Below are 7,433 nucleotides of genomic sequence, written 5' to 3' on the forward strand. Positions count from 1 at the left end.
ATCAGTAGTAGTAGTTCTTTTTTTATGTATTTTTCTTTTTTTTTTCTTTTTTTCCCCCTCAAGGCCTGATTAAGCGCGTTGGGTTACGCTGCTGGTCAGGCATCTGCTTGGCAGATGTGGTATAGCGTATATGGATTTGACCGAACGCAGTGACGCCTCCCTGAGCTACTGAAACTGAAACTGAAACTCAACGTGAGGTGGTGTGTGTGCGGCAGGTGATCCAGGACACAGAACCATTAAGAATGGTGGTCAACACCACAATTCTGCCTACACGTGTATATTGCTTGCTTGCTTGCTTGGTAGGAATCTAACGCAATGCTTTTTTTTTTTTTTTTGAATGTTTCTTTTATTTTAGAGAACGTGGTTTTCGGCAAAAAGGTGGAGGGGAGCGATAAACATGCGGATTGTGTAGTCTCTGATGGGAATTTAATTACCACTTTCCATTCAAGTTCTGCTGACTACATGCCTTGGGTAATAGTCGACCTGGGATACATCATCACTTTTGAAAAAATTACATTCAGCTCCAGGCTTCATAGTAAGTCTTTGTTTATTTTATTTTATTTTATTTTATTTATTTGTTTTTTCGTTTCTATCTGATTTAAAGAGAAAAAGAAAGAAAGAAAAAAAAAGCAGGCCATCGATTGTGCTTGAAGCATATAAGATATTTCTTGATTTTCCCATCCATAAACAGTGTTGCTGTTTTTGTTGTCATTGCCGTTGTAATTGTTGTTGATGATTAATCCCCACATGTTACAGTGCACAGCCCCACATATGTGTTGTTTGTGGACGATGTCGACGGTGAATGCCACTTTGCGTGTTCATAGAGAAAGCATTTCCCTGGAAAAAAATAGTCATTGATTATGCTATTTCATTTGTGTGTGGGGTGGGTGGTGGTGGTGGTTGACTTTCTTCCTATGTGAACTTCTGCTATTTCGTTCATTATTATATCTCTCTCATCTTGTCCATTGTTTAGCTGGATGGTGGCTAGAATGCGCTAGATTAACTGGCATTGACATCCTTATGGACGGAAAGATCTGCCACCAGTTTGTAACATATACACAACACGAGAAAGAGCACCCTGGCGGTCGATGCATTCCAGGTATGTATGTTCGGAATTTGGAAGCAAGTTGTGTAGATAGTCCGAGACGTGAGTTCTTGGGAAAGAAGTCTGTGTTTTGTAAATCCTCTGAACCAAATTTGTCTCTCAAGAAACAAGAAACCTGTACCAACAGCACCAGCAAATAGAACAACAGCTTTTATCCAGGTAAAGAAAATCCCAAGGAAAAACAGAGAGAAAGAAGTGGGTTGTAAATACCCGATAGAGTTGTACATCACATTTAACATAACAAAATAGGGTCAGAATGTACGAAACGCGAGATACATATTTATTTGACAAAAAACTAAAGTTTATAAAAACCGTTTTGGTGGTGGATGAATCCTCTGTGTTTAGTGAGATACGACGTTTCGAACAGAAGGTTTTGATAAACAGAAAGTAGTGAGATGTCATCACCCTTTTCTCACATAGGCTTTCCTATTCACACTGTCCTCTTCTCATCACTTGACAACGGGCCTATGGTTCGAAACGTCGTATCTCACTAAACACAGAGGATTCATCCACCACCAAAAAGGTTTTTAAAAACTTTAGTTTTTTGTCTTTGAAGAATCCTGCATTCATTTTTGTCTTCTTCCACATATTTATTTGTTTGAAATGCCGACTCTTTTCTCTCGCAGCAACATACCGTTGGTTGCATACACCAGTCTGCGTAGATCTGAAGAAAACGGTCGCATGTTGCGATGTGCCTGAGGCACTGGCAACGCTATTTTTCCTTTCAGTGAACTGATATATGTCTTAGATAACAGATACATGAATAATATCTTATTATTACCTCCAATATAGTAATCAATTTACCGCGCTGAAAGAACTTAAATATCAGTTTTAGATACCAATATTCTCGTGCGTTTTGGCCTTGTGATAAGTCTTTTTGCTTCTGACGAAATTATAGGGTTCAACCCCACTCCCGTACTTTTTTTTCTGGCTTTATATGCAGGACACGGCTTAAAGGTAACCCTTCCCAATTGTCGCTGTAATTTTCTGTAATTGGTATTGTTTCACACCATCTTCCTGTCCTTTCAGGACACGGCTTAAAGGTAACCCTTCCCAATTGTCGCTGTAATTTTCTGTAATTGGTATTGTTTCACACCATCTTCCTGTCCTTTACTGCTTTCAAAGTCCACTCTTTTTCTTCCACTCTACTTCGATCTTTTCATGTATCCCCACTCTTTCTGTATTTGTGTGTCTGCTAGTCCTTTTATATCGCTTACTTTACAGTTAATAAAGAAAATATTACTGTGTTTAGCTAATTTTCCGAGAAGCCATTTGGCATAGATGTCCAGTTATGTTGTTCAGAGGCCTCAAACAGTTTTCCAGCTCATTGTAAGTAGAGACATTTTTTTGTAAGTTTAATATATATTTAATTGTAACCCCACCTGCTTCAAAATCAGCTTTCATTATTTTTCTTTTAACCTTTTCGAATGCTTTCCTATTACTCTGATTTTTCTGTCACAAAAATTTATATAAAATAGTGTTTATTTTTGCGAAGCACATTCTGTGGAAGACCAACAGATTGCATAACATAAGTGAACTGACTGATAAGAAACGTTTTTAATGCTGCGACTTTTCCAAAGATGCTAAGGTCACGTTTATTCAATTCCTTGATCAAAGAGTTCATTTGTTCTATTCTAAGGGTCCAATTGTCTTCAGTTTCTTTTGCCATTCGATTAGATTCAAAATAGATGCGTAAGATTTTTATTTTGCTAACTAAAGTGAACTGAATCTGATCAGCATTGATATGTTAACCTATTCTAAGAGCTTTTGTTTTATATGCATTCATCTTAAGACCAGAAAATCTTTCAAACATTTCGGATATTTCTATCGACTTAAGCATCTTCATTATTTCTAAGAAATAATGTTGTGTAGTCAGCTAATTGCTTTATTTTTAAATGGATTGGATATGTGCAGTAAGATATGGGTAACTTAATACCTTCTACAAATCTATTTCTAGTTTTGATAGCAAAGAGTTCTACTGCTAATACGAAAGCAAGTGGAGAGAAAGGGCATCCCTGTCTAATCCCACATAATACCTAAATGGTTCAGAAAACCAATCCCCGTTGTTAATACTACTTGAAATCCCATTATTCAATACCCGCACCCATCTTTGAAAGTCCGTCCCAAAACCAAAAACTTTAGATACGGGAAACAAAAAAAGTTTTGATAGAGAATCAGAGGCTTTAGAATAGTCAATAGTGAGTACATAACCAGCTTTAATGCTTTTATTTAAATAGTTAATTACATCGTGTGTTATTCTTTTAATTGTGGATATGTTTCTGCCTTTAATGTACCCAACCTGATCGTCATTATCTATTTTGTGTACTACATTACTAAGTCGTTCAGCTAGAAGTTTTGCTAATATTTTGTAATCAGAATTGGTTAACGTTATACGTCTCCAGTTTGTCAGTCTTTCTCTTTCTGTGTCTTTTCCTTTGTGTCTGCCAGTTCAATGGATTTGCATAAAACGAACTGTTTCTGTACCATCTGACATATAATGTTGGTGATTTTTGCAATTGCAAACGTAACTGCCGATGACGTCATAATGCTAAAACGAGTACCTCGCGCTGCATGTATCAAATCCCCATTTTTATGTGTTAACCGTAGAAACAGCCATACGCATAAAAAGCCCACTCGTGTACATTAGAGTGAACGTGGGAGTTGTAGTCAAAGAACGGAGATGTGTAAAGCCTTTGGTTGCTGAAGTCGCCGCTCAGCGACTTGCAGCGAGAACATCAGAGTCACCGCACGGCGACTTGCAGCGAGAACATCAGAGTCACCGCTCAGCGACTTGCAGCGAGAACATCAGTGTCACCGCTCAGCGACTTGCAGCGAGAACATCAGAGTCACCGCACGGCGACGTGCAGCGAGAACATCAGTCACCGCACGGCGACTTGCAGCGAGAACATCAGAGTCACCGCTCAGCGACTTGCAGCGAGAACATCAGAGTCACCGCACGGCGACTTGCAGCGAGAACATCAGAGTCACCGCACGGCGACTTGTAGGGAGAACATCAGAGTCACCGCACGGCGACTTGTAGGGACAACGCTGCTGTCGTCGGTCGGCGTCTTGAGTATTAGAATTAACAAACTTGCGCCACTCTTAAATAAATAACACCAAACTTAGTCAGCACTTCCTGTTGAACTTAGTCAGCACTTCCGGTTTGGAGCAATTTTCTGCAGCTTTTTGTTTTTTGTTGTTGTTTTTTTTGTTTTTATTAACTTAGTGTGAACCATGGCGAGTTCTTTAACCAGTTGAGATTGTAACCAGCAGTCTCGCTTTAGACCACGCTATGGGGTCTCCCGTCGGTCCGACGGATGAGTAGGCAGGCAGGCTTATCTGTCGGTGTGTGTCCTCATATGGGAGAAGAGGCCGATTCTGGATGCGCAGCACTTCCCACAGGTGTTGCAAGGGAAAACGTCTCCAGAAGTTGAGCCCTGCTTCCTTCGCTCACGCTTCTCCTTAATGGCCAGCATTCTCTTGTTTTCAAACGTCTGTATGCCACTAGAGCACAACATCCTCCAGCGACAGCGGTCAAGTGCATCAATTTTCCAGGAAGCGATGTCTATGTCACAGGATTTGAGGTTTGTCTTCAAGGTGTCCTTGAAGCGCTTGCAGGGTCTTCCAAGTTCACAGTGGCCTTCCTTCAGCTGGCCATACAAAAGCATCTTCAGGATCCCGCTGTCTGTCATGCGGACAACGTGTCCTGTCCAGCGTAGCAGCAGGCTTTCGATGCTGGGCAGGCCGCTCCTCTCTAGGACCTGGAGGTTGGAGACCCTGTCTTGCCATTTTATGCCGAGAATCTTTCGTAGGCATCTCTGGTGAAACTGCTCAAGTTGTTGAATGTAACGGCGATACGTCGTCCATGTTTCACAGCAGTACAACAAGGTGGTCAGCACAACAGCTCTGTAGGTTTTCATCTTCGTGCTGAGCCTGATGCCTTTGTTGTTCCACAGCCTGTTGTTGAGTCTGCCAAAGGCGGAGCTGCCTTGGCGATGTGCAGCGACCACGCTAAACGGGACAGTAAACTGCAAGTCTAATTAAAAGTAATTTGGCAGAAAATGATTTTGCTGCTGACAGTGATAGTGGAGAAGAGTTCGCGCCACATGGCAGCGTTCCCCACATTCCGACTGGCTGCTCTGCTGTACAGCCGGTTTTCAGCTGTACTGTGCAGCTGACTTAGCTGGCTAGCAGCTGTAAAAAGCTTCAACATAGCTGGCGATGTAAGGGTTAAAGTCGAATATTTGCCGTAATTATTTAAACCATTTTCGTATCTTTTGCGTTTTTTTCATTTCGTTGCTATCATACACTACTGAAACAAACCAGCTATATGGGAAACTGTTTTATGTTCTCAGAACAATTTGCTGTGTGGCAAAACTGAAACATACGAGTGTAAACAAAACAAAGAAAATAATGGTGGAGTGATGGCCTAGAGGTAACGCGTTCGCTTCGGAAGCGAGAGAATCTGAGAGCGCTGGTTCGAATCACTGACCAGTAGCCGGTATTTTCTCCCCCTCCACTAGACCTTGAGTGGTGTTCTGGATGCTAGTCATTCGGATGAGACGATAAACTGACGTCCCGTGTGCAGTATGCACTTAACGCACGTAAAAGAACCCGCGGCAACAAAAGGGTTGACCAGGAATTCCAGTTTCAATTAGTTTGACATTGTTGGTATATCTAATCAAACAGGGAGGATAAATCAAACTTGCCTTTTGGGATTATGAGTGATTCATGTTGTTTACCCTACATACAAATCCACGAAACGTTCTGGAAGTTCCTAGTTTGTTAACAGGTTTGCATTTGGGTCACAAGATTTTTCTGTTTCGTTTTAACAGAGCAATGTGTTCTCCTTTTTTTTCTCCTTTTTTTCTCACCCCCTCACCCCCCCCCCCCCCCCAACCCACCCTCCCCCCTCTCCTCCCAATCCCTGTTGTGTTTAAATCCACAGGATTCACATGTAAACAGTGCTCGTTTTATATCTATTTTAACGCTTATGATGTGAGCCATACAGGCCTCGTTATTATTGTTATCGTTTCATTCATTCATTTACATGGAATCAATGTTGCCTACGTTTTATGTATCTTCAGTCAGAACCGTTACCTGCTCAGATCCCAGGACGGGACGCTACATACGCTTTGATAAACGAGATGAGGAAGGAAACATCGCGAAAAGTCGCGCCTATTCCCTCTTTTTTTTGATAATTGCTAACATCGAAATATGGGGTGAGCTATCTTCCTGTTTAAGCGTTTTTTTTTCTTCTTCTCCCCTCCCCCCCCTCCCCCCCCCCTCTGGCTCCGTCACTGTGTCTGTGTCGGTTTTTTGTCTCTGTCTCAGATCAACCCCAACCCCCCTCCCCCCTGCTCTCCTCTCACCCTCCCTCCCTCCCCTCTCTTTCTCTCCCTCTGTTTCACCCATTCTCTCCATCTTCCCCACGGAGTCATCATATCCTGGACGTGGTTGGGGGGCTCAGGGTCATAATGATCCTTTGAGACAACGCCGGCAGAGGCTACTGGTTTAGTTAGGACTTTGTTTTCGTTTATTGATCTTCACCCTGAGAAAGCCTTTGCTTTTGGCTTTTCTGGCCTCGATTAGCTTCGGCGTACATTTCCACCAAGTCAGCAGCCCTCTGAGCAGACTTTAGCCACCTTTCACGGATGAAATTGCTCAATGAGGACCAGCTCCTGCAGTTTTTGAAAAGTCTGGGTGTTACCCAACAACTGTAGCCAACAACATAGCCACAACTGACGTTTCGACACATGTTACCCAAACGACTCCCCTTGATCGTTCAGGGCCGACCAAAGGAGCAAAGCAGCTTTAAGAGCAGTTTGACGGGCGCAATAGCCGAATGGTTAAAGAGTTGGACTTTCAGTCTGAGAGTCCTGGGTTCGAGTGACAGCGCCTGGTGGGTAAAAGATGCAGATTTTTTCCGATCTCCCAGGTCAATATATGTGCAGACCTGCTAGTGCCTGAGCCCCCTTCGTGTGTATACGCACGCTGAAGATCAAATACACACGTTAAAGATCCTGTAATCCATATCAGCGTTCGGTGGGTAATGGAAACAAGAACATACCCAGCATGCACACCCCCGAAAACGGAGTATGGCTGCCAATATGGTAGGGTAAATAATTAAACGGTCATACACGTAAAATGTTACATGTCTGTCTGAATGTGTATGTGTGTGTGCCCGAAATCTGATTGAATGACACAGGAAACGAATGATGAGCGCCCAGTGGCAGCCGTCAGTCAGCTCTACCGAGGTAGGCAGCCTGTTGTACAAATGACCCCGTGTTTGCAAAGCGCTTAGAGCTTGACCTCCGACCGAGGATAG

This window comes from Babylonia areolata, chromosome 35 (genome assembly GCF_041734735.1).
Source record: "Babylonia areolata isolate BAREFJ2019XMU chromosome 35, ASM4173473v1, whole genome shotgun sequence".
In the NCBI taxonomy this organism is placed as follows: Eukaryota; Metazoa; Mollusca; class Gastropoda; order Neogastropoda; family Buccinidae; genus Babylonia; species Babylonia areolata.